Source organism: Hylobates moloch, unplaced genomic scaffold, assembly GCF_009828535.3.
Source record: "Hylobates moloch isolate HMO894 unplaced genomic scaffold, HMol_V3 SCAFFOLD_22, whole genome shotgun sequence".
Classification (NCBI taxonomy): Eukaryota; Metazoa; Chordata; class Mammalia; order Primates; family Hylobatidae; genus Hylobates; species Hylobates moloch.
The window spans coordinates 30,709,500-30,736,282 of NW_026652297.1; the positions used below are offsets into that span (position 1 = coordinate 30,709,500).

At 40.9% G+C, this 26,783-nt stretch overlaps 1 protein-coding gene across 7 annotated transcripts in view; it reads right to left on the reverse strand.

Annotated features, from left to right (window-relative positions):
• The window catches only part of EBF2 (EBF transcription factor 2), a 203,659-nt gene that overhangs the window by 66,972 nt on the left and 109,904 nt on the right, over nucleotides 1-26,783 (reverse strand). The window lies entirely within an intron of this gene.

Here is a 26,783-nt window from a genome sequence, read left to right on the forward strand (position 1 = left end):
TATATACCAGAGTTTTTATGATTAATAAGAAGTGTGAATGTCCTCTCAGATCACGTATAGGTTATTCAGAGAAACATGAAAGCACAGAATCATGGTCTGAGGTTAGCATTTGTCATACATATTTCTTGAAGCCAATATTCTCTCTTAAATGGCCTCTCTGTGCAATTTTAAAATTGGGCATCTTTCATCAGGCAACTACGTTAACCAAGAAAAATGGCAGAAGTGGCCTTTCCGGCAATTCACCTAGTTAATGTTTGAAAATTTGCTTCAAAATACAGTAAGTTTTTCATTTATTTCACTTGCAGAGTCCTTTTCCTTAAAAAAAAAAAAAAAAAAAATCCAGCTTTTGCAGTGTTAAAGTCCCAGGTGAGCTAGGCCTATTTCCCTTTCTGTTACTATGACAACGAAATTTTACCGCAGTCCCAAAGTCCCTTCAGAACTCTCACATCCATGCCTTGAATTAGAACTTTAAAGGAAAAGATATACATTTTCCTCAGGATTTACAAACAAAAATAAGTAGAAATCAACAATGCTTCCGAAAATTCTATTCTAAAGCAATGGTTGGTGAAATGTTCTCATTGCGACGTTCTGATTTTTATTTTTTGTTTAACAATCACACAAAAGAATTAGATAGCTCTCCAATTAAATGTATTTATCACTTTAAAAAACTGATGAGGAGATAAACAGTAAATGATAAAGGAGGAGAGAAGGGGAATTGGCTCTTCAGAGTATTTTCTGTGTTTGAGGCTCTTTTACTCTGTTTGCTAGAAATATTTGGCCACATGCTCCCATGAATAAGGTTGAGTGTGAATTTGAAAGCAACAGCTAAATATTTTTTTCATGATTTTATAACATCTGCTTTTCACTTCTCTCTTTCAATCATTTATAGGGTGGGTGGGAGGTTGGGCTTTGCTTCCTGTGCCCCGGAGGTGTTGGGGTCTTTATGGAAGAGACCTGCGGAAGGATAAGGCAGAGAAAATGTTGTGCGTGGCTGTCCGACCACAGTGTTCAAATTCACAACCTGCCGCTGCTTTCTGAATGGCAGTGGCATCTCTGCCCAGGTCATCAGAGTGCGTTAGAAAGGAGAATTGCTTTTATGTAAGTAAAGATTGATCAGAATTCAAACATTGTATCTCTTGAAGGGTAAACATCCCCTCCGTTTGTACACTCGTAGCAGAGCCAGCCACGGACACTCACAATGCACGCAAATATTGCCTTCTCCCACTTGTGTGTGTTTCTGAACAATAGCCTCCGCTGCACCCTGCACTGGCCCTCAACCACTCCCAGCAGCAATTTACGACTTACATTTTTCCCCTACTAAACCCAAACGGAGTGCTTTTTCTCATTTAGTCCTTGATTTCTGGAAAGTTTTACCACAACTGGGCTCCTTGTAATGCGTTCTGTGTGTGTTAGACTACCCCACTCCCCGCTCCAAAATGTATCTGGTGAAAACATTAATGTTCATGAAGGCATTATTATATGAATGGTGTGGTAGGTGGAAAAGTGCAAAAGAGATAAATGTTTACATAAAATCAAATTGATTTAGGGAACCATGGAGCCTGCTGAAAGGCTTTATTCATTTTAAATTAGGACCCTTAACAGTGATTTGGATGGAAAACACCTAGTTTGACTCTTTGCTTGTCTGGGGGGCTGAGTTTGTAACCTACACAGCCCCGTGCACTCTGAGGACTTAACACTGGGTTCACGAAGGAGAAGGAGAGGTTAAGTGGGAGGAGGAAGAGGGAGGTAAGTGAGAGAAGACAGAAAGAGGCAGAAAGTTCTCTTGCATTATACAATATCTTCTAAAAGAAGGTGTTGCTACTTCTAAATGGCTTGCACCAGAAATTACGGCCTGGATTTTTTAATATATGGATCTAAAAATTAATTAAAAGAAATTCTGGGGCTTACTGACATCTCCATTTTTTTTTCCTCTTCCTTTAACTGGTGTCTTCTGGTTCTCCACTCTTCACCCTCTCCATCCACCATGCTCAGGCTCTTGATACAAAACCTTCACTAATCATACCATCCATTTAGCCACGCGGTAACTTACAGGGAACAAATTCTCTCCAAATCCCCTGGGCCTAGATCCCTCCTGAAGCCAGAGCTGCCTGGAAAATGTCAGCACTCTCCACTAAGAAACGGGAAACCCAAATAAATTACGAGAGTCAGACCAAATGTGCCGATTATCAGGATGAAGTCTATTTCCACTTTCTCCAAACAATGTTGACGACGTAAATATCATAACCACGGAGCATGCTGCACACGACAAAACTTCTGATCCCATTCTTTAAGAGCGAATGCTAACAATCACAGATTTATCCTCGTGTTACGGATGAAGAGGATTGGAAAGAGGAGTCAACACGTCAACTCAGACCTTCAGATGGCAATCCGGTCCCTAGGTCAGTGGGGCAGGAGAATGTACCAGAGCATTCCTTTACTCTACAGTTCCACTGGGAATGCCCCAAGGGTTAGCCTTGGCCTGTGGCTACCAACTGACCACAGGACCAAGTTACCTCACATTTACTCTCTCTTAACAAAGGAGTTGAATGGAATCTCTAGGGTTCTTTCTAACATTAATATTTTATGACTGCAAAGAAAAATGTACAGAGTTGAGAACCTTCCTTCCAAAAAGGGTTACAGTGGGGAAAGAAACCACTGAAAACAAGAGACCACGACTTATTGAAATCTGAGTGGGTGTGGCAGAGGTGGGAGTGAGGCTTTCTGAGAGGTAGGTCAAACCCACTGAGATAAAACTGTGAAAAATAAATAAGTGGGGAAATAGGACATCCAGGGTGACGCCATGCCCAGAGTGGGCGGTGCCCTGAGGCTGATGGGCAGATTGTTGGGTGAGTTGCACTGTCCCTTTAGGACCCTTTCTCTCTGCTTCTGAGGCAGGGAGGGTACTTCAGAAATATCACAGATCAGAGCCACCTACGTAACCTTTAACTATCCTGCACGGTCCAGCAGCTGAAGGGTACAGGGGTCACGGAGTGGAGGGAAACACAGTTTGCTGAGTAGCCACTCTCTGCCCAATACACAATACTGTATTTCATTTTCACAACAACCCCATGGGTGACAAATCATCCTACGGCTGGGAAAAACGAAGGCCTCAAGAATTTAAGAAACTTGCCAAAGATCACAAGCTTGTAAGTGGTGAACACAAGGACTGGAGCCTAGATCTTTGCGGCAACAAGCTCCATGTGGCATTGCAGGTTTCCTGCACCAATGACACTGCGAAGATTGCTGCACAGACAGCTGGGTGATTATACTAGAAACCATCGCATTATACACTTCGGGTGCCCTTTGTAATATGTAAGTTATATCTCAATACACCTGTTATTAAAAAAAAAAAAACACTTCAAAATGGTCTAAAAATGGCACACACACACACACACACGTAACAGGAAGAATAAATCACGAGAAAAAAAAAAAGTGAAAGATTCTGGCTTCTTGAAGACACTGCAGTGTCCCAAGTTGAAATCAATAGTCAAAGATAGACATATGGAAACATGGAACTAAATGCTTAATATTGAAAACTGCTGAATTCATTTATTTACTCATTTGATCAATATGCATTGTGCTCTGTATGCCAGAAAGTTCAGGCACAGTGGCAAGCAAAGTCCTTGGCCCCAAGGATCCCCCAACCAAACTATTCAAATATGTTTCTCCAGATTCTGAAATGAGTCTGGAGACCCCTGAATCTATTACTAAATACCCTCCTCTCCAATCTCTAGAATATTGGAATATCCTGTACTATTCAGGAATATAGTAAAAGTGTGTAGGTGGCTTCCACATGTCTTCCACCATCACACCCATCTCAAACTAGATGCACAAATACAGTGCAGAGTTAAGGTTCCATGGTGGGGACAGGAGGCTTAAAATCACAGGAAAGGTAACTACTTAATATTCTTGCCAGACTCTGGAATTCTCACCAATGGTCTATCACAAAACCCAGCACAATATTTCTCCAGGATTTATGAAAGAGGCCATTCGATTTACCTCCAAATTGGAATACAAGATCTAGTCCCTCCTTAAAATTTTTAATACAAAAAAAGTCCATAAGGCCAGGCGTGGTGGCTCACTCTTGTAATCCCAGCACTTTGGGAGGCTGAGGTGGGAGTATCATGAGATCAAGAGATCGAGACCATCCTGACAAACGTGGTGAAGCCCCATCTCTACTAAAAATACAAAAATCAGCTGGGCGTGGTGGCATGCACCTGTAGTCCCAGCTACTCAGGAAGCTGAGGCAGGAGAATCGCTTGAACCTGGGAGGCGGAGGTTACAGTGAGCTGAGATCATGCCACTGTACTCCAGCCTGGTGACAAAGTGAGACCCCCTCAGAAAAAAAAATAAATAAAAGGGAATTCACATAGAAGGAATGTGAACTTAGTAGTAGCTAACAGCTACCATTATACAGAGTCTCACTGTATACAAAATAATATGCAAAATGCCTTTCACTTTGAAAACTTAGTTCCTTACTCCCTTAAAAAAGAATCTAATTCTGCCTACCCTGGAAACAACTTCTGCTATGATAATGGCCACATTTTATACATTACAGAAATAAGAACACCCCAGACTCTCCAAAGACCAAGAGAGGGGATGCTGTATCTGGTTCTCTTTCTCTGCCATGATGGTCACATAATCAGGCTAGGTCACTAAAGGCTAAGTCAACCATACAGTTGATATGGCCTTACAAACCACATAGGGACTTAACCACGTGTGTTCATTGATTTTGCAGAAGACACTTTCTGTCTGAATTAGCTGGTAAACCTCCTTGTTTTTAGCCCAATAAATTAAAATACAATTGAGTTTCACTGTTTGTGCATGCCTCTGAAAAGGAGATAACCCATTTCCCTTAAAACACTCTCATACCATTTCTGAGAACTATGCAATACAGGGATAGGCTGGGTCATAGAATCACATTTGAAAGGAATGGGCAGTTGCCTCTCTTCTTCCAGGATCCTCTCCACAAGTTTACATCCTTTGGGGGATTAGGCAATTGAAGCTCTCACACCAGACTGAGAAGCCTACTGGGTGGCCACACCCATGAGTTCATTTTCCCACTCTGAGAATGGCCCTCATAGCAACTCAGTCAGCTTTGTATGGTAGGAAAACTCGCGAGTGATTGCTTTCCACTTGAGACCAGAGAAAATCTCAACGATGGTGTTCCAGTTGTAATCTAGATCTTAACTGGAATATCTTCTTTGACCCCTCCAACAACAGAGAACATTCTTTCCTCCTTCAAGATCCCCCAGCAAAGTCTACACCCAGGCAGCCCTAAGGAAGGTGAAGGTTAGCAGTGGGACGCTGCCTTGGCCTGGAGATGAAGTGCCCTGCATATATCTATTGGTTGTTGAGGTGTCAGCCCAGGCTACAAAGGGCCCTGAAGCTTTTAAGATCTTGTGAAGACTCTGACTAAAGTCCACAAGAATGAAAAGACTCCAGGAGGTCAAGCTCCCAATGGGCTCTTGTTACACCCTACAGTAACTTGGTGATGACGCATCTGAGAACACTTGGTTTAGTATTTGAGATCTGCTTGGCAAGATGATGGCTAGCACAAAAGCCCAAGAAGATTCATGGAAAGGAAAGATGACTTAATAGCTTTGACTTACTGGCTTCTTTAGGCTTAAACGAAATGACGTTTAAACTCATTTTTGTAAGCTGATGTTCTATCAAATCCATTTAAACAATCCCTCAAACTAAAAATAAACTCATGAACAGAAGAGGTATAGAATCTTTAATCTCCACAGACATTCCTAAGGCAAGGACTTATTACATTAAGGCTTGTTCACCCAGATTATTTCAATAAAAGGCCATTTCAGATCTGAAAAATTTAACTTTACAGAAATGTTTTAAGCAATAAATTTTCTTATTTCCAACTACACTCAACTTCTCAAATTCCTCTTGCCTAAAAGATTACGATGAAATAATAGTTATAATTAATAATGGCCTATATTCATTAAGCTTATATTATTTGAAAGGTATGATTTCATGTAATCTTCTCAACTTTGGGAGGAGGAAAATTAACATCCCCACCTTACAGAGGAGATAAACAAGATTCAGAAAGGTTAAATGATTTGCCCAAGGTAAAACAGCTAGTAAGCATAAAAAATAAGAGTGGAAGTAGTCTGTCTGACTCTTAGCAAAATGCTGGTCTGGTGGGAGCTTGGCCAAGCTTTGGGAAAAAAAAAAAAAAAAAAGGCTGAACATGTTGCCACACGGCACTGTTTCATGGGACAACTGCCTTACTGATCTACATGGGGGATCCTGTCATTTTCTTCCTCTTCTGCTGGAATGAGAATGGAGTCCTTCATGTTGCAAAACAAAACAAGCAAACAAATAAAAATGTCTACTATTCCTATCAGGGAGTGCACTCTCTAGAAGTTCTGTGACTATTTTAGAGGACGCAAAGGAAAAGATAAATAAATCAGGTATTCAGAAAACAAAACTTCTCAAGAACCCAAATTGTCCAAAGATGGCATAGCCCAAATAGCTTCAGCCTTTTGAAAAAAAAAAAAAAAAAAGATTACTCAAGTGCATGAGGAAGATTCAGGGCCATTTGTCCATCAAGACGATGGGAAGGAAAAAGCTGAAAATCAAACGTGGAATGAAAGAAGTTGAATTAAATCTTGGAAAACATTTTTTGGGAATCAAGTCACCAAGGCTAAATTTTGGAAGCATTTACCCAAGGGACAGAGCAGGATCTCCATGATGGAGATTTTTAAATAGACCAGCAAGCTAATGCCTTTGGTAGCAGATAATTTCAGTCCAATATGTGGCAGCTAATTGGGGTGTCCATACCAAGCCCACGTGATTTCACAGCTTCTACAGTGGCAATGATGATCATTTAATTTTTACCGTAAAAATTAGGGACTTTCAGTAACAATTAAAGACCTTATGGCCAGGCGCAGTGGCTCACATCTGTAATCCTAGCACTTTGGGGGCTGAGGCAGGCTGATCACTTGAGATCAGGAGATTGAGACCAGCCTAGTCAACATGGTAAAACCCAGTCTCTACTAAATATACAAAAATTAGCCAGGTGTGGTGGTGCACACCTGTAATCCTAGCAACTTGGGAGGCTGAGACACGAGAATCACTTGAGCCTGGGAGGCGGAAGTTGTAGTGAGCCAAGATCGTGCCACTGCACTCCAGCCTGGGCTACAGAGTGAGACTCTATCTCAAAAAAAAAAAAAAAAAAAAAAAAAAAAAAAAAAAACCCAAAAACAACAACAACAGAAAAACTCCTTTCAAGGCCAATAGTGAGGACTAGTTATTCATGCAAAGTGTTTGGGTAAATGCCTGGTACAAAGTAAGTCTGCTTCTTCACCATTTGCTACACATAGGTATGATCCCTTCCCATGTGTTGCCCCTTTCTCCCCCACCACATTTTAAAACAGCCCATTTTCCAAACAAAATTACTCCAGAAGGAGTTGTCACAAATTTAAATCTGGTCCTCTCTGCCCTGCTTATCTCTCCAGTATTAATATGTACTATACTGGAAGAACTTCCCTTAATTTTTAAGAGAGAGATAGTAAAAGAAAAAAAAAACCACACATGATGTAATTAATCCATTCTCACAGACCGTAGGGGAGAAAACGACAACAAAAACACAAAAAATGGTGGATGGGAGTCCTCATTCCTGTTTTCAGTAAACTCCGGCCAGCAAAAGAATTCAGAGCTACCCACACAATATGCTGGCTTCTGACTGGCAACAGGCCCCATCGAGTCACTTTCTATTCCATGCTCAATTCCCTGGAAGTGGCATTTCAGTTTGGCAAGAGCTCCTTCATTACTCAACACACTGCCTTCTGAGTAGAATCTGCTGCATTCATTTAGACATCAGGAAGGAGCTACTTCCCCCACTATGTAAATCTGACTCCGACTCCATACTGATAGACTTCATCTCAAAGGAATTTCATGATTTCCTCTGAAGGGAACGTCTCCCATAGCCCAAATGGCAAGCAGTTGACTGTAAACGGCCACTGAAGTGCAAAAACAAGGGGCCAATTTGATTCTCCACTTATTTCTGATTGGTAACCACAGTTTCTGAGGACCTGGGGTTAGATGTTGGGAGGTTTTGGTGTGTTTGTGGTTTTGGGTTTTTTTCTGTTTTTCCCCCTTCTATATTCAGATGCATCTTCATTCTCCTGAATTCTATTCCTCAACACCATGAGGCTCACAGGGAAAAAAATCTCTAAGGAAAAGTCCTTGTTTTTGCACTCGGATAAAAATCTGACACCATTAAGGAAAAGAATAATTGAACTCTTTGGGCTTGAATTGGAATGAAACCCACACTAAGAACATGTTTGTAATTCTAATTGTTCTCATAAAATGTCTTTGGAGGGCTCTTTGCAAAGCACAAGTTTCCATCTTTTCCTTTTTAATAAAAGAAACAACCCATGTCCTCTTCTTTGCCCTTATCCTTTCCTCTGTCTTCTCATCCAGAAAAGAAAAAAGAACTCAGCAAAACTGAATCATATTATGGACTTCCTTGAGAAAAAAATCTTTCCGTGAGACTTTAGAATCAGAATACAAATCTATTTCCCTTTCCAGTACGATGACTCTCGGGTGAAGGAGAGAAATGAAGTTATTAGTCAACCATCAGCTTAATGGGTCCTCACCGTCCCATTTCCTCAGCACCCCTTCCCCATCCTTCCTTCCCCATCCTTCCCCTCCCCCTCCCATTCTCTGCCCTCCTAGCAGAGCTCATCTATGCTAGGCTGAGCAGTGAACACCAATTACACCCAGAGCCCTTTGCTGCTGCCTGGTCCGCTGGTTTTACTGTTTTGCCAGATGGTTGAGGCCAATGTGTAAAACTCTCTACCCTACCATTAATTCATAACTCAGTAATAACTTTCCCACTACTCCAGGAAATTGAAATGGAGTGCAAATGTGGAGATTTGGAAAGGGAATCAAGGTTGGACAACTATTTCACACCTGCCAGAACAGATACCAGTGAGACAAAAAAATACCCCTATTTACCCAGGCTGGAGCATTACTTTCCCTGAACTAAGGCGGAATGACGCAACATGCAACGTTGGAGAAAGTGCCGGACAAAGTTCAGAGTGTGGGCTTCTCCTGGCATCATTTTTTCTCTGCAATTTTCAGCTTTCTACCTATCGTACCTATGGGTTCGCTCTTCAATGACCTTGAGATTGTGCATCTATGTAACGTTATATTCTTAAGACAGATTCATAGATTAGCAGACATGAGTGCATTCTCTTGCTAAGACAGGACACCATCCAATGTTTGTTAGCATCATTAAACTAAAACTGACTTTTCACCTGCTCCCATACCATATGCAGCTGCAAATTTTTAAATTAAACTATGAAGCCATGCATAAATTTACATATATTACAGACTAGCCTCTCCATTTAACATGCAAATGTACTCCAATGTTTCAGAACACCTTCTGTCGCTAATTAATTTGCTGAATTATAATTAGACTAATCCTGCATAATTAATAAGCACAGATTTTTTTTTAATTTGTAAGCAGCTTGAGGAGATCATTCACTTCCTTCTATAAACTGCTAAGTAAGTGTTAAAAAAAATCTGGAAAGAACATGTGTGAAAAGGTATGTTTGATGTCGCATACAAACTCAAACTAGCGTGGAAGATACAGAAGTCAGTATTGATAAAGGTACATATTTGAAGCCAACATTCAAACAATCAAAAAAAAATCATATCCAGAGGATGGGGACTAATTCTCCCTTTGTCTCCTTGTATATAATGTTTTATTCTTTGCCTTCTATCTGTCGGATCTTCCAAGATCACAGAGGCGGGAAAGGATTAAAGTAACCGTATGTTGTATTAGGAGAGATAATGATATTAACACTCTACTGTATATCAAAACACTCTGTGCATGCTAGGTGCTTATAAGCTCCTTTGATGGTATTTGGAATCATTTTCATTTTGGCTGCCAAAAACACCCGAGATCCATCTAGTGGAAACAATTAAGTTCCATTAGGACTGTATCCATTCGGTAATTATTACAATGAAGGGTCCCTCTTTAATGCTGGAGAGTGGAGTCTCAAAGAAAATTATGCATCTGTGCACTGAAAAATGTGAAAACTATAGAGTTTTCCAACCAAGGATCAAGCTTCATCTTGACTCCCAAAAATAAACCAGGATCAGGAGAGCTCAAGGTTTGGGTAGGTCACTTGTTAGAAAATTCAGAGCGGGGTGGGAATCTGGAAGGGCAAGGGAAGCTTAGTGGTCATGCAAGTTGAGGAAGACTCCAGAAAGAAAGTGGGAAATGCATGTTCTGGCAAGGAGAAGTTAGTCAACCTTCAAAGAGAGGAGAAATATAATTTTAGAGCAAATAGAGAGCTCCCTGGCCCTTCCACTCAGCTAACTTCAGTGGCCTTCACTATACTATCAGTGGCCAAAAGATTAAGTCAAAAAGATGAAGCCATTTGAAATGTGTCTAGCTTTCCATTAATTCAGTTTTTTTATAGCGAGTCTATAAATAGAAACTTCTGAAGAATGGAAACCATTTTCCCAGGCTCATTACTGTACTAAATACACCTTCTCAATACCAGGCAGCCAAAAAAAATTTTTTTTTTAAACAAAGCTACAAGATAAGCTAGCTTGGGAGTTGAGAAAGTTGAAAAGTACACCAGCACCTCGGAGGCTGTTGGCCAAAGCCGGGAGCAGATGCCAGGTGCACTGTTTCTGCTTCTTCCCTGAAAGACGGTGTGAGCTGCCTTCTCTTCTCCTTATCTGGAAGGAGAACCCGGGACAGCAACCTCCTGGGGCTATCTATTGCAACGACTAACTCAAGTGCAAAAAATATTTTGAAAGCACCTGGAAAAGGCTGTCACAGGTTTTCAGAGTTAAGCAATGTTACTACTTGGGTAGTTTGGAAACAACACTTTTGGAGAGTTTTTATATGCCAAACCATAGCTTTTGTATCAGTATCCATCTAAAGAGATTAAATGGTTCAGGAATTTTTTTTTTTTTTTTTTTTTGAGACGGAGTCTGGCTCTGTCACCCAGGCTGGAGTGCGGTGGCGCGATCTCGGCTCACTGCAAGCTCCGCCTCCCGGGTTCACGCCATTCTCCTGCCTCAGCCTCTCCGAGTAGCTGGGACTACAGGCGCCCGCCAACACGCCCGGCTAATTTTTTTTGTATTTTTAGTAGAGACGGGGTTTCACCGTGGTCTCGATCTCCTGACCTCGTGATCCGCCCGCCTCGGCCTCCCAAAGTGCTGGGATTACAAGCGTGAGCCACCGCGCCCGGCCTTTTTTTTTAAGCCTCAAGGAAAAAGAGCTTTCTGTGTTTCTAGTAGTTTCTCGAAGGAACATGACAAAAGCTGGAATAATAAGACTAATAAGAGGCCAAAATTATTTTCTCTCAAAAGAATACACAAAGGGTCATGGAAATCTTTAATAATATCCTCACCTTTCAAGAAAAATCATTTGAAAGTATTATGCTTTTCTTTCAGATTCCTCATATCCCGTTTTGAGTGGTTATAATAGGAGGCCTGGTTTCTCTGTAGTCGGGAACATGTGCACGTCTGTTTTTATAAAGCAAGAAAGTGCTTAATGGTTAAACTCACAGGGTGAAATGGAGGCTTTCACCACTTCCTCCATAAAGCACTGGCCTGAGACTAGAGCAGAATTGAGAGTCAGAAAGAGCTAGGCAGGTCCTTCAAGCAAGTCCCACCTATTGACAGGCAAAAAGTTTTGCTGAAGATGGGTTTGGGGTTGTGTTTTGTTTGGCTATTTTCTTCAGCTTTGCCTACCAATTTCAAACTATGTACTAGTGAGAGCAGGTGGAGAGAAAGCGATTGTGACCCACGCAGAGTTAGTTAGCTTTTGAGTAATTCCTAATCAGCTATGAGGGAGAAAGAAGTTTGGTGGCATTTAAGCAATAAGGTGTAAAGCAGTTAGTTAATGAAACTGCACTTTGGCTAATGGATTTTTTTTTTCACCCAATATACACATTCCAGGAAATTTCTCTAATTTTGTATTTTGGCGGGAGGATTTTCCTCCATTCACCTCACTTCTAGTTTATTCTTGTGATTCAGTCTCTCTGCCTCCTCCTTTCTCGCCTATCTTTGCTCTCTCCCAAGTTTCCAAATTCTGAATGATGTAGTATGCTTTTATTATGTGCTACCTAAAAGTTGGTTGGGGGGGTGGGGGACAGGGCAGTAAATTGGGAAGAAGGGAAGACTGAAATAGAGAAACCGAGATGGTAATTACAGCTAGGCTCGATTTCATCTTAAAACTATGGTGGCTTGCCTCCACTTCAGCCATGAAGATCCACATTTACAGTTCATATAACCTTTGTGCCAAAAAAAGGAAAAAAGACAGCACGTGTAGGCTAACAGGTAGCAGTTGGTACATATGGAATTATCATTGACTATTAACACTGGATCAGGTATCATATTAGCCACTTTCAGATGCATTTGCCAAACCCACATAAAAAATATAAAACCAGGTATTTCAATAATCTGTCATTCCCTAAGCAAAACAGATTTTCTTATATTACTCATAGTAGAGTCAGCCGACTTTCATTAGAATTTTTTTAACTTTTTTTTTTTCCTTAAAGAAGAACTAAACCTGGATGATATAAAAGAGAAACTGGGACAAAAATCAGGTCAAGAATTTGATACAAAAGGCATTCAGATAAGGCTAATAATATTCCAGAGTGTAGTCAACAGAGCAGACAATGATCACATTGGTCTAAGCTCTACCCAACCCCTATATCTATACAAGGTTCCAGGAATCAGGAATCAGTTATTTGTTCTTTTTGTCATTCAAACTTTATTGATCCTAAAGCCTCTATTAAGTCTATGGGAATTATCAACTTTTTGGAGGTTTCCACATCTTAGTACCAAAAATGAAATATACAAGAGAATGTTATCTGTTTCACGTTTCTTTATTCCTTGTAACACCATTGCATTTTGTGCTAACTCTGGTCGTCTTGCAGAGGACATTACCTAATTAATTTTTGCTTTACTCCTAAGTAGATGTCCAGAATCTCTTCTTTCATTTTCTCTTTAAAATATTGCTGCTCAAACGAAAAGTCTCATGGGAGAACCAGAGCTTACACCAGACCTGAGCACGTTCCCATTGAGAACAGGCGCAGCCCCTGGGCACTGCTTCTCTGCACCTGGAATTTCTAATCTTTCTTCCCATGCCATATCACACTGTTGCTCAGAAATATGCTGGATTCTCGGAACAAGGTGAAACTGAGCCACCTTGTTTCAAAAATGGAGGTTAGGCATGAAATCTCCCATCCCATTTGGAGTCACTAGGATTTCTCACTCCAGGTTCAAAGAAAGACTCAATGTAAATGGGGCAGATTCATGGGACTCCCATAAATCAGCCCTGCTTTGTTGAAAACCAGAACCTGAGTCTATGTTGAAGTTTCAAAAGTGCTTGGCTGAGCCCAGCCCAAGCTTCAGCTTTCCAAATAACTTCCAAACTGACGAGGCTGTTTTTGCTTTAAAAAGAAAAACCAAAAAACAAAAAAAAAAACCCTGGTTTTGTGTTACACAATGTTTTATATGGCTGCATTTATAAATCTGCATAATTTCTAAAAATTAGCATTTATTTTAGGTACTTATTCCTACCCTTCATCAAATGACATTGATTCTCAAAGCCTGGTGCAGTAGAAATGTGTTTTTACACAGTACGTTCACTTAAGATCATATAACAAGGATGAGTCGAATAAGAAAAGCTTTCTTGAGGAAAAGAATGTGGGGCTTTTAGATATCTACATAGATGCTAAACTTTTAAATAGTTCAGCCACCCATTTCCTCTGCCAGAACAGATATCATTATTAAGTCAACACACTCACATCCATATATATCATAAAAGGCAGGGTAACACAAAAAATATAAAAGATGCATCTAGTCCCCAAAAGTTGAAACTTTCAGTGTCACTGGCTCTGTCACCTTCTACTGCCTTTGAAAGGAGTGCTGATAAACCAAATGAGCCTTCTCAAGCTCTTTTTGGAATGAGGCAGAGAATTAAATAAATGACGAATGCTTTAACATCGGCGATAGGGGAAAGGCCTAATTGACACGCTCAGTATCCAATAATCTGCAAAAGCCAGAGACCGTTTTACTGACATGATTCTTTCTGACCCTGGAGTTTAGAGTTAAGTTTGTGGTTTCTCCCTATACAGTGAATAATGGAATACAACTACTAAAGGAAAAAAAAAAAAATGCATCCCTTGGAGAATCAGCAGCCGACCTGGAAGTAAAACATCTCAGCCCTTCACTCAGAGGCCACAGAGCCTGTTCTGCTTTCTCAGGGAGTTGCCAGGACTCAAGTGAGCAGCAGGACAGGGTCCGGAAGCATGGGAAAGAGACAGACACAGGTCCCTTGGGAAGGTGCACTGTGGAGTCGCCCCAGCCGCACTGGGAGAAAGGCCACTCTGTGCAGGGATCTGACATCAGGCTCTCCCTGGCAAGCCCATAGGCAGGATAACCACTCCCAGAAATGGCCCAGAGAGGCCTGTGGCCCAACACCGTGATAAGGAAATCATCTAGTTTCATACATGAGTCAGAATTTATGAGCTCCTCATTCAACCCAAATTGAAGCTACAATTCCACCATTCCTCCTGGTAGAACCCTGCCTTGAATTAAGACAGAACCTGAAAAATCAGACCCGGTATTTTTGTTTTCTTTACCATCTCTCAGCTTGCCAGGGTGATCACATCAAAATCATGCTGAACACACAACCAGGCAATGATTCTTTTGTAAACGTATACACATATATATGTCTATAAAAAAGCAGATTTCATCACTCCTAGTGATAAGCCTGCTTCAAGTTTTGTTTTGTTTTTTTTTTTTCGTTTTGCAATACAAGTTCTAAACTGATCAAAAGGTGTTCCCATCTCCCTGCTTTGTTAGCCAGGGTCGTGGGCACAGGAGCATTTTTTATTCAAGTTTGATAGAATCCAACCAAAGGGCCTAGTGAGGGCCAGGTCATGGTTTTTCACAATTTTTCCTCATCTGGAAGTTTAGTATTCTGTTAGGAATATTTTCTAACCCAAGACAACAATAACAAAGCCTTTTTTAGTAGACAAAACGAGGCCGATTGACTTTGATAATTTTTTTAACGATAAAGCAGTTAGCGGATTAATTTTGTTCTTAACTCTTTTAACCTGGGCTGAATGTTTATGCTTCTCCTAATGAGATGATGCATTGAAAAGTGAAGATAAATGTCATCTACTTTTCATGTGATCTATAAAATTAATCTCCCATGCTTATGTTAATACCGATAATGTAATGTAGGAGGCAGTGTGACCTAGAGGATAAAACTTAAGAGGAAGGCACTCATGTTCAATTACAGTTTATATTACTGACAATATTTTCACCTCTCTGTGTCTCACTTGCCTACTCTCGTCCCTCATACAAGTTCCCTCACATATCTTCCCTGTAAAATTGGGTAATGCCTCTGAGAGATGCTGGGAGAATTACTTAGGTGCTTTGGGAAACAAGTTAAAACACCTTTTAGAACTTTCCTGTGAAATAGCAGATATTGTTAATGTTCCTACCATGGAGTCAGCCTCTGGTAAGTAACCACGACACACTTAGCAATCGTCTTCCTACTCAGTAAAAGTGATCCTCCCCAGAGCTTAGGCAAGTGACCCTCCACCCACAGGGTTCTGTTTATTTCCAGAAAATAAATTACATGGAAGGAGGGCGCGATGGATGGTAATTAAGTCAAGTTAAGGAGGGATCAATGCTTACACTTTAGGGGTTAAACGAAAAGCTGATTACATCAGGAAGGAATTCATGTTCTGTATTCAGCTGTAAAATAAACTGGGAGTTTTGTGTTTGGTGTCTGAAACATCTTTGGAAACACTAAATCAATTTAATATCAATAATTGCCAGATATATGCTAGATTAAATGAACCAACACAGATAGCTTTGTTCGCAGAGAAAACAGGGCCAAATGGCTTTCATTAGCATGACTAATCCTGAAGTTCTGTGGTTTGATGATCAGACGTCTAAACCTGAAGTTTGATTTTTGCAAAAATATGATTTGGCACAAGACATTGCAAGTCCAGCTATTTCTGCGCCTTTAACATACATGCTGAATATCAGAGCCGCAAGGTGACACTTAAAGTGCCTATATAGCTACAACTGTACCTACTGGTGCCCAGAAACATACCAGATGCACAGAAAATAAGGAATTCACTCTTTAACACAGGACTGAGCCTTTTCCCAGACCTGTTTTTGGGTGCTTTGGAAACACCTGCTTTGGCCCTGGGGAGACAATCTTAACAGGAGTTTCAAAAGCCAGTCCTGTTCTCACAGCTCCCCAGCAGCTCTGTGACCCTGGTCATTTTCCTATTGTTGGGATTATAGAACCTAGCAGGGCACTACACTCAGGAGCCTGGTGATAATTTCACCTCAGTCCCGAGAATATTCTTCTCTGTTTTTTTGGAAATTCTGACATATCTTTTCCCTTGTAACTCTTGCAATTTTGAAGAGTTATACTTATGACATATTTTATCCCTAAATAGTCCTGAGAACTTCAGAAAACCCGGGGTGCACAGAAGGAGCTGAGAGGGGTCATCAGAGTGACTTGTGAGGACAAAACCAGGGCAATGGGCCAAGAGTCTTGGGTTCCACCAAGAACCTGAGGTGCCTTACAGTGAGTGTATCATGCAGGCATAAAGCAAAGTGTCAACAGAGCACCTGAAACCTTGCAAAGGGGGCTCCGAGGAAATTATCATTTGTCAGCCTTCATTTCTCTAATTCCTGAGTGTATGCTGTCACCCCCCCAGCCCACCATCACATCACTTCGGCCAATCCTCGTGAATGTACTTCAGCTGCCTTTGTGCAGTGCGTGCGTGCATGTGTGTCTACGCATGTGTGTGTGTCAACTGCCAGGAACACAGAATCACTCTTTGGGGCCTCATCACCAGGCAGCCGAGCCTCTGGACAGTCCTCTTCGGAGGTCTGTGCAAACTTCAGGTCAGAGCAGCTGCCTGTGAGTCACGATGGGCTGTGGGGCCTCAAATCCCTTCACAGCTGATCTGGGGCAAAGGAGAAAACATTCAGCTTTTTCATTTTCATAATAGAAAGGAAGGTTTTTTGCAGAGGCCTTATAGCCTGTGTGGGGGGATGCTTTTTAAAGGGCAAATGTGACTATCCCTATATTTGGGTTTGGAAATTCACAGACTCTGATTATAAATATTGCTGAAGTGCAACTGATATGTGCAGGTACCAACCAATTCCTTGATATGCCCCCTTTTGTCTATTTCTTTGCTATCCCTCAGCCCCCAAGTCCCAATAGGTGTTCTAAAGAGTCTTGCCTCAAACACGTGGTCAGCTCGAAGGGCTTAAGGGAACTAGTGAACTATGAGTCCTTCTACCGTGAAGCAAGACCACCAGGTGAGGGTTCTGTGTCCCCAGGTACCAGTGGGCCACAATACAACACGGGAGGGAGATCTCGTTGCTCTCGCCGTATGGTGGCCTGGTTGAGAAGTCGAGGGTGTCTGTGTATTCTCTGGCCCTGAATCCAAGGCAGGCTGGCTCCCTCACTTTCACTGGTGCCATTGGGAAAAGAGGGTATTTTGGAAACATTGTGTCGGGCATGGGATGTGTCTCTTCTCACCCCCACCTTTCTAATAATCTTCCCAAGTTGGCTAAGAAATAATAAACTATTGCTTAGATGAGATGATGATCAAGTCCCTAAGGAAACAGCTCAGAAAGGTGAAGACTCTTGCCTCTGTGAGCTGGACATCGGTTTTATACTTTGACAATGTGGATGTATCTTTGTCTCTATGCGTCACCTTCTCTGACTCAGAGTGTGCAGTATTGAGGGTGTCCATTTAGTCAGAAAGTCTGCATATTGATCCCATCTCTAGGACACTCATTGATTCCTCCATATGTTCCACTTTGTCAAAGTCCAGGCATAAAAACTCCCAGAAGCATGAGTCCTCTCCACATTCCCAGGCTCTTTCCTAAGAGATTTTACTACCATTCAACACAGACAGGAGTTGATTTCTCAGCAAGACTTTGAAAGTACATTCAAGAGTTCTATTCATCACCTTTGAGGCCATGTAAATTCACCAAACTGCCCTGAAGGTCTGAGCAAAGGATCTCCAACAGATCAGATTACCCCCCTGGAATGAAGGAGGAAGTCCACATGATCTTTTCTGGGCCAGCAAGAGGATTCAGAAGTCCAAGGATTCCGCAGATGAAAGAGAGTTTCAGGACTGTGATGGTTAGTTCTTGTCAATATGGCTGGGTTCTAGCACCCAGTTACTTAATCCAACACTAATCTAGGTGTTACACTGAAGGTACATCTATATATTGGTTGACTCTATGTAGAGGGATTACCCTTGATAATGTGGGTGGGACTCATCCAATCAGTTGAAGGACTCAAGAGCAAAAACTGAGGTTTCCTGGAGAAAAAAAAATTCTGCCTCAAAACTGGAGCGTTGACTTCTGCCAGGGTTTCCAGCCTACTGGCCTGTCTTATGAATTTGAGATTTGCCAGCTCCCACCCCACCCCACCCCACAATAAGCCAATTCCTTATCTCACATATATCTAGATATCATGTATTTATATATCTAGATATCATGTATTTATATATCTAGATACCATATTTATATATAATACCTATTGTGTATATTATATATATTATCTATACATCATGTATATTATATATCATATATGATATACATGATGTATATACATTTCCTATTGGTCCTTTTCTCTGGAGAACCCTGGCTGATACAAGGACCAACAGGAAATTTCCTCTCTAGAGAGAACTTCTATCACTATAGAAACTTGAAAACACAAAAGAACCTAAAACCACCAAATAATGTGGTCCTTTCTGCTAGGGTGGGCAACTCCTGCTGGAGTTCCTGGTGCACATTAAACCTCACAGGAGCTTCCCTCTGAGTGTTAGAAGAGGGGACAAGGGAGAGGATGGCAGAGGAGTCCTGTGATTGGCTTGGCTATGGCCTTAGAACACTCTTATTTGTATATATCAGGCTAAAATGTACTCAGTTGGAACTTAAGTCCTAAACAGTGTGGGGTTTATATGATATTGTTATTATAGTGCAGAAATAATTAAAGTGTGTCAAGTTTTGCATTTTTTGAAAAACTTCTCTGAGAAATCCCCTACTTTTCTACAAGGATTTCATAACTCTAATAAGAAAGCCCTGTCATGAATAAAACCTGGCCCACATTGTCTCAGGAAAAGCCCAGAATGTATTTACTCCACTTGATTAAAATAGAAATATATATATAATAAAAAAGTCCATCAAATAAGGAAGAAGGCTTGTCTCCTCTCCTATCCTCCACACAAAGGTAGCCAAAACTTTCAGAATCTGTCAGAAATGGGTTTCCCCTAATTAAAAGGGAAAAGGAATAAATTAGAATCTGGCAAGAGTAAAAGTTTTTCTTTAGGTTGAATTCATACTGAAAAAAATCAGACGTACAGCTAGTGTGGATTCTTGAGACATGTACCCACTGTCTTTAGACTGTTGGCATCTAAGATGCACATGATGAATTTCCACCTACTGCAGGAAGAGAAGAACCTCTTAGAAACCTGGTCTTCATAAACTTAAGACTTACCTGGGTTAGCCGCAAGAGACAGCAAGAGAACGCATGCAGATCTTTCATATGCTCCCATCTGACTCATTCCCTGTCCTCTTCTCCCCCCCACCATTCCTGCCCCAACTCGGCTCAGAAACCAAATGTGAATTTTCTGTTTCCCACCTCAGCACTCGTCCATGCCAGGACGCCAGCTGACAAATTCTTGGTTTTATTGTTAATAGCTGTACCATGTGATCAATTACTGTCTTCACTTAGAACAAGGCCAGAGCCCAAGAATATTTATATTCTACCAATACGTGCCTGTTACAAGAGAAGGAAATATGAGTTATTAAGTTTAACTTTTTATGTGAATTCAGAGTTTATTTAGCAATGGAAATATGTACAAAGAAGCTTCAAATGGAGTATTTACCGACATTCCTCATACATGACAGGCACTAGGCTACATGGGATAATGATATTAATAATAAAATGATTTTTAAATGAAAAAAAAAAAAAAACCAGGGAGATGGAGAGGAGAAAGGAACTAGAGGACATCCCTTTCCACCAGGAAGTGGACCAGGCTTGGCCAAACTACCAACAGACCAGCAAAGAGTTCCTACTTGCTACACAGGAGGGCCCTAACATGCAGAATGCTTTCGAGGATTAAACAAAATCTCATGTATTAAGTGACATCTCATGTATTAAGTGACATAGTGAGGTGCCTCTATCTCCACACTCAATAACCAGGAGTTGTATTATATTATTATAATCAGTTCAAAAAGAACTATGCAGACAGATTTCAATGGAAAGTAATATTACAATTAATAAGAGTGAAGAATACAACTAATGCTTCCTGAGTGTTGAGCAGCGATCTGCTCATGTTGATTCGTTTAAATACTCACAACAGTCCTGTGAGATATTATCGCATCAATATCCCTATCTTACACAGACAAGGAAACTGAGGTTAAGGAACTTGCACAAGGTCACACAGCTACCAGATGGTGGAGACGGGATGTGAACAGGGCATCCTGGCTCCACAGTTTGCTTGTTTAAAACACACTGTCCTAATCCAACTCCTGTTAGAGAGAGAAGTAATCAGTGCAAATTTTTTCCTTCTGAAAACATTTTGTCAGGGTCTATGGTGACTTAGAGCACTTAGTACGATGCTTATTGAGAGCAGACACTCGACGAGGCTTTTATTGTGGGCTTATTCTGTTTTTAAGGCAAGGAGCTTCTCTATTTCAAGATTTTTTCACTATGTGCCTTCATTTCTTCCTATTGGGTACTTTTTTTTCCACTTTTGAAATCTTCCTTAATAAACATGTGTGCTTAAAAAAAATCTTCTAAGTTCTATTCCTCTTTCAGAGCACACACAAATGCTACTCCCTTGTAAGTCAGGATCCTTTGGTCCACAATGACTCCCTCCTTGGGACGTCTAAACACACGTGAGGAAGGTCATGTTGATCCTGGTTGAGTCTTCACAGTCTTTTTCTCCACACACCTACTTCCCCACCACTGAGGTCGCAGGCCTGGCTCACATCCCAATATCAGTGGGAAAATGGTGGAATTGTGGTAGAAAGGGCTAAGGTTGACACACGAGAGAGGGGGGAAAAACAGAAGGGAAAAAGTAAGGGGGAGAACTGGGGAAGAACAATGGAGAATGAGAGTTACAGACTTTAGGGTGGCCAATGCAGGAGCCGAATGGAGAACAAAATAATGAGGCAATATCTTATGAAGTGAATTTTCTATAATTACTTTAATGTTCTTTGAAAAATGCAGAGAAAAACTAGAACTGCTTTCAATTACTTTCAGCTGCTGAAATGTTTGGGTGTGACATCATGTTGTGGCAGGGACACATGGACTTCTGGTTTTATTCAGGTTACATCTCTAAGGCTCATCCAGGATCAGGTATACTTCTTGACCGTACTACTCATTTGGGACTTAGCTATCTCCTTCACAACTAAAGGAGGACACTTAAGGAAGCTGGCTGGTAATCTTATGGTCACCTGCACTGTCTCAAGTAGTGTAGGAAAAACAGTTCTGGAAGATCTGAAGTAGAGCTCATTACTTCATAGCTGTGTGACTTTAGGGAAGTCACTGAACCTCTCTGAGCCTCACTCATATGCACCTATAAGAGTATCTACCTATAAGACAATACATGGGAAAGTGTGTTGGCAACCATAAAGTGCTACATAAATGTTACCACCGCTTACTGCCTTGCAGGGACTCATTAAAATCTTGTTGATTGATCGACTGATTAATTAACTCCAGCCAGCTTCCTTAAAAGTGTCCTCATTTAGTTGAGAAAGAGATAGCTATGGAAGTCAATGACATCCAAGAAAATCCACTCGGCTTGACAGCAGCCTCATCCAAGGGATTTTTAGGTTTATAAATGTACTTGCAAACAAACGTCTTTCTGTTGCTCAATGACTGGCTTTGGTTGGGATGATGAGATCTGTCAGAAGTAATGAGACTGTCATTTTGGCTACCTGCACATTTGAGGATGAAAGAGGCTTGGTTCCAGAAATCCAAATGAAGAAGTTAGGGATGCCAACCTCCAGGCCATCTCTGGACGCACAGTAGGCATATAGAACAACACTGAGGATTGGATTGAGTCTTAAATCCAGCAATCCCCCTCTATCACTGAGTATGATGGGCTGCCTGGTAAGATTTTCATGAAACATCTCAGAGATTATATGGCCTCATAAAAACAAAAATGACTTGAAGTTGAACAGAGTTGAAGCGAATGAAACTTCAAACTAAATTTTTATTGAAATTCTCCCCATTGTCAGCCGACATTTTCAATTTTCATTTTCCTGCCTCAGCCCATTTTGCCATAGAAACTTGAATGTTTTCATTGAACAGCAGCCAGTGAACACTGGACTGAAGGGGCACACTATAAATTTGGAAAAATAAATAAATGCTTCAGAACTTCCACTTGAAAACCACAGCTAAAAATGAAATCAAATCTGACCCACCCCTTTTCTTTTAAATTGTGGGAACAGACTCAGTCTGCCTCAATCTTTAAGCGCATATAAAATTTAATATTAATATAAGCACCTTGGAGATCAATGCATGGCCTGGTCTAAAGCAATTGTGGAGCCTTTGACTCATGCAGCAAGGTTTGGATGACTTGAACCAGAAGATAGCATCCTTCCTATGCCATGTTCCTTAATAAACATGTGTGCTTAAAAAATAAAAAGGGAAGAAAAATTGGTTTATGGGCATAGAGAGAATAATTCACTCCAAATTGCTCCTTTGATGAATGTGGACAAAAGAATAAAATTTGTCACCTAGCTAATATTACCATCAATATTTTGTCCAGCTACATTCCTTCCAATTTAAAAACAGTTCAATATCCCTTTTACCTTCAAGTAGCAGCACTTAATAAACAGTGATGGATGGTTTTTATTTTTGTTCGCGTTTCAGTCTTCCCTGCTTTGGTACAAGGGGACTATTTTGCTTGGGGGAAATGTAGATCTTCCGTCTTTCATGCATTGACATGCACCCCTCAAGGAAAGACGGCCATATTTAATTCATAACGCCCATCGGCTACGCAAACATACAACTTCCCATCAATTAGGCAACACAGAGATGTTGTTAAAAATCAATGAGCTTATTATTAAATATATTTTTTTTCATGTAGCAATAATAGTTATTGCTGCACTATTGTTATTACTGCAATGTCAGCTGTTTAGGCAGCTTTCAGAGAGTTTGATTGGCTTTGATCTTGCTAGCAGGGCATTCTATGAAACAAGGGATCTGGGTGAGGCTTCCCTGTTCTGTCTTCTGCCATATTTAGAAGCCACCAGGGGGAAAATGTAGCTATAGTGGAACAAACCTTGGACTGGAGGCAGAAGACCTGGGTTCTAGTCCCAGATCTGCACATAACTAGCTGTGAGACCTTAGGTAAGTCCTTCCTCCATTCTAAGCCTTAGTTTCCTCATTTATAAAAATGAGAGGTTTATGATAAATGATCATTAGGACCCCTCCATTCTAAATTTTCAGACTTTTCAACAATTTTTTTTTTTTTAACTAGGAAAGGAAACAGGTTGAAATTGATGCAATTCAGCAACTCTCAATTTTTCCTCATCAAAAGTCTCTTGATTAAAAAAAAAAAAAGAACGGGCGGAGTAGGGGATGCTACTGAATCTGGAGCAGACATTAAATTGATCCAAAACCCAAATATGCTCCTATTTGTGTTTTCATCCTCGTTGTGTGTTTATTAAAAATAATTTTGATATTTTGACACATGCCACTACGGCAGAAGCCTCCTGCCTACAAACAGAGATGTTAAAACTGTGCCAGCACATGCAAAGGTTAAAAACAACATTGCACAGATTTTGGCAACTACATCATATGCTGTCTGGCCGCAGCTGATCTGAACTGAGTCCCCCGTAATTACAGGAGAAGGTGGAACAGGTTTGCTGCTAATTGGAAAATTCTGCAAATGGCAGCACTGAAGTAAATTGACAGTCGTTAGAATATTAGCAAAATGAGAGTACTGATTAGTAAAAAGCTCAGAAGCAGACTTTTTTTTTTTTACTGCCAGAATCTACTGGCAAAATTGATAATAAAAGCTGAACTTAATAATAACAGCTGTTATTTGACCTGGTAATTTTTTTTTAAATCTGTTGCTGTTCCCAGACCAATAACACATAAAGAAGGTCTGTATCCACTGTTGCAAAATTATTTGAATCCCAAAAGGTATATTCAAACTCAGTGAAGGCAAACTGTGCTTAAAGGGGCAGCCCATCAGTAGCACAGTTCTGATGGAAGTGCATTCACTGGAAATGTTGTGAGTTGTTTTGTTTTCTCCCCCTTCCAACAGGTCTCATAGGCATGCTGGAGTTCACGTGTCCTTTTTAGAACTGGGCCTGGATTCTATTTCCAGTTTACTTTAAATCTGTGACTGCTAAAAATGTCAAAGTTAGCTTATTTTTCACTCTAAAGTGGACAGGAAGGAAAGTAGGACATTGCTGGACTCTGAACCATCTATCAGCACTGAGCTGTTGATGGTATTTTTCAGTCACTGCATGCAGAGAAATACAGATGGGAAAGCATTAAGAATGGACATATTAATTAGAGATGCTGCCATGAATCTATGGAAAAGGGACTGTAGCTTCACCACACAGACTTCCACCTTATGGGGACACACAGGAATATGCCCTAAAGACTTCCGTTTTGAGAACTCTGATCCACTGCTGGTGGGAGTATAAATTAATACAATCTTTCTGGCTATATGGCGATACAGATCAAAAGTCTTAAAAGTTCATACAGCCTTTGACCCGGCAATTCTATTTTAAGGATTTGTCCAAAAAGAGTCATGGATATACCCAAAGCTTTATCTACAAAAGATGTTCCTTGCAGCATTGTTTATAATAAATACAATGGTGGAAAACAAATTTGTCCCCAAATGGATAATTGACTATGATATACAAAGAAATACTACATAATTATTTAAATTGTTATAGAATAACATCTAATAATACCAAGAGATAGTCTAGTATAAAAAAATATGAAACAGTAAACATAAGATTATCACATTTTTGTTTAAATACAGAGAGAGGAGACAAAACTGGAATAATTACCAATTATTTCTGAGTGGTAAGTTAATGGGCCATTTTCATTTTATTTTATTTGCCCATATTGTCTAAATTTTCTAAAATGACCATACATTGTTTTGGTCAGAAGAAAATACATAAATTAATTTTAAAGATAAAATCTCTCTAGAGGGTTTTGGTTGTTTTAAGTAAAAATTCAATCTGTGGCAATGGGAAGGAAAGTCTGCATTCCTGAATGGTGTGCTGGCTTCTTGACTTAAAGCTTCACTGCCTTACATGATGGAAGTGCACCTCCCTTTGAGGGAAAAAGAATGGTCAGCTAAGAGCAAATCTTAGGACCATGACAGTATAACTGAAGGACCAGGCTGCTGCTTATTGTTGACTTTCACGTGTGTGTGCACGCACACACGCGCGCACACACACACACACACACACACCCCAATCTTGTTTTGGTATCTGTTCTCTGAAAACATAGGTCAGCAATACTTCAGGCCTTTAGGAAGACGGATTTCCCTTTATGAGTTTTGACTTCATCCTCTGATAATTCTGCTATTTTATTTTGCCCTTATCATGGTAACCCACAACCTCATTTATTCTGAAACAGTGCAGGAAGACATCATTGCCGTTTTCAAATTTTGTCTCTCTACCAGTCATTTGGAAGGGAAGAGAGCTGGAACCACACGAATCCAAATTCAGCCCACGGACTTACAAAACAGACTCTGTCCATGTCGTATCACAAGTCGAGTTCACTGCTAATAGAGGCGGTCCTGCTGCATAGGGCCCTATTCACCGATCTCTGCATGCTCAACCAAAGTGACACAATGTGCGTGGCTGGAGCTCGCACGACACTCCCTGTACTTGAACATCGTCCAGGAAGTTGAGTGAGAGTGTGACACTTCAGAGGTGCCTTAGAGCACACGTACATTTGCCGGGGCAATGAGGGATGCATCGCCTATCCCATCAGGTGTGCTTTTAAAAAAAATCATTATTAATATCCTACGGCGCCATTGCCAAAAACACAAAATCCCAAAGGCAAATCCCCTACGTTCTAGCACTGCCAGAACTAGTACCACCAGGCTTTGCTCAGGGACTGCGAACTGCCACAGTTGCTTCTAGCAAGGAGCGCAAAGCCCACCCGATTAGCTTCAGCCACAGGACCAAGCGACTTGCAAGCTGTTTCTCGCCAGGAGTGTGGGTGGGCAGCGGGCAGGATCCCAAAGCGACAACTAGACTCAATTGACTGTAACCCAGAAATTTTTTTTAAGTGGCTTTTTTGGATGGTGGTACCCAAGGCCTCCCATCCTTCATTCTTCCTAACAGTTATGCATCAGGAAAACAAAGCGATGGAGGGGGAGGTGGGGGTGTTGCTACAGCCAGTTGGTGCCAAATACAGTTAAGTGTGGAGAGGGAGGTGGGATTGGAAAGGGGGGAAAAAGCAAGTCACTTTCAATCAAGTGTCACACCTTTAAATAGTGGTTAAATCTTTGCATTATGCAGCTCATCCCTTTACAACATGGGGTTCCCTTAGAGAATTCCCTGTTTACACTGGGAATTCCTCCAGGGCCGCATCAATAAAGCTGAACAGATGTCAGGGTGGAATGCCAGCGGCAGTGGCTGTTGTCAGGGGTACTGGGGAGGGAGGCACAGAACAATGAGAAACGGCATCTGCTACACAAAGCCCTTGCGCGTGGGTCAGG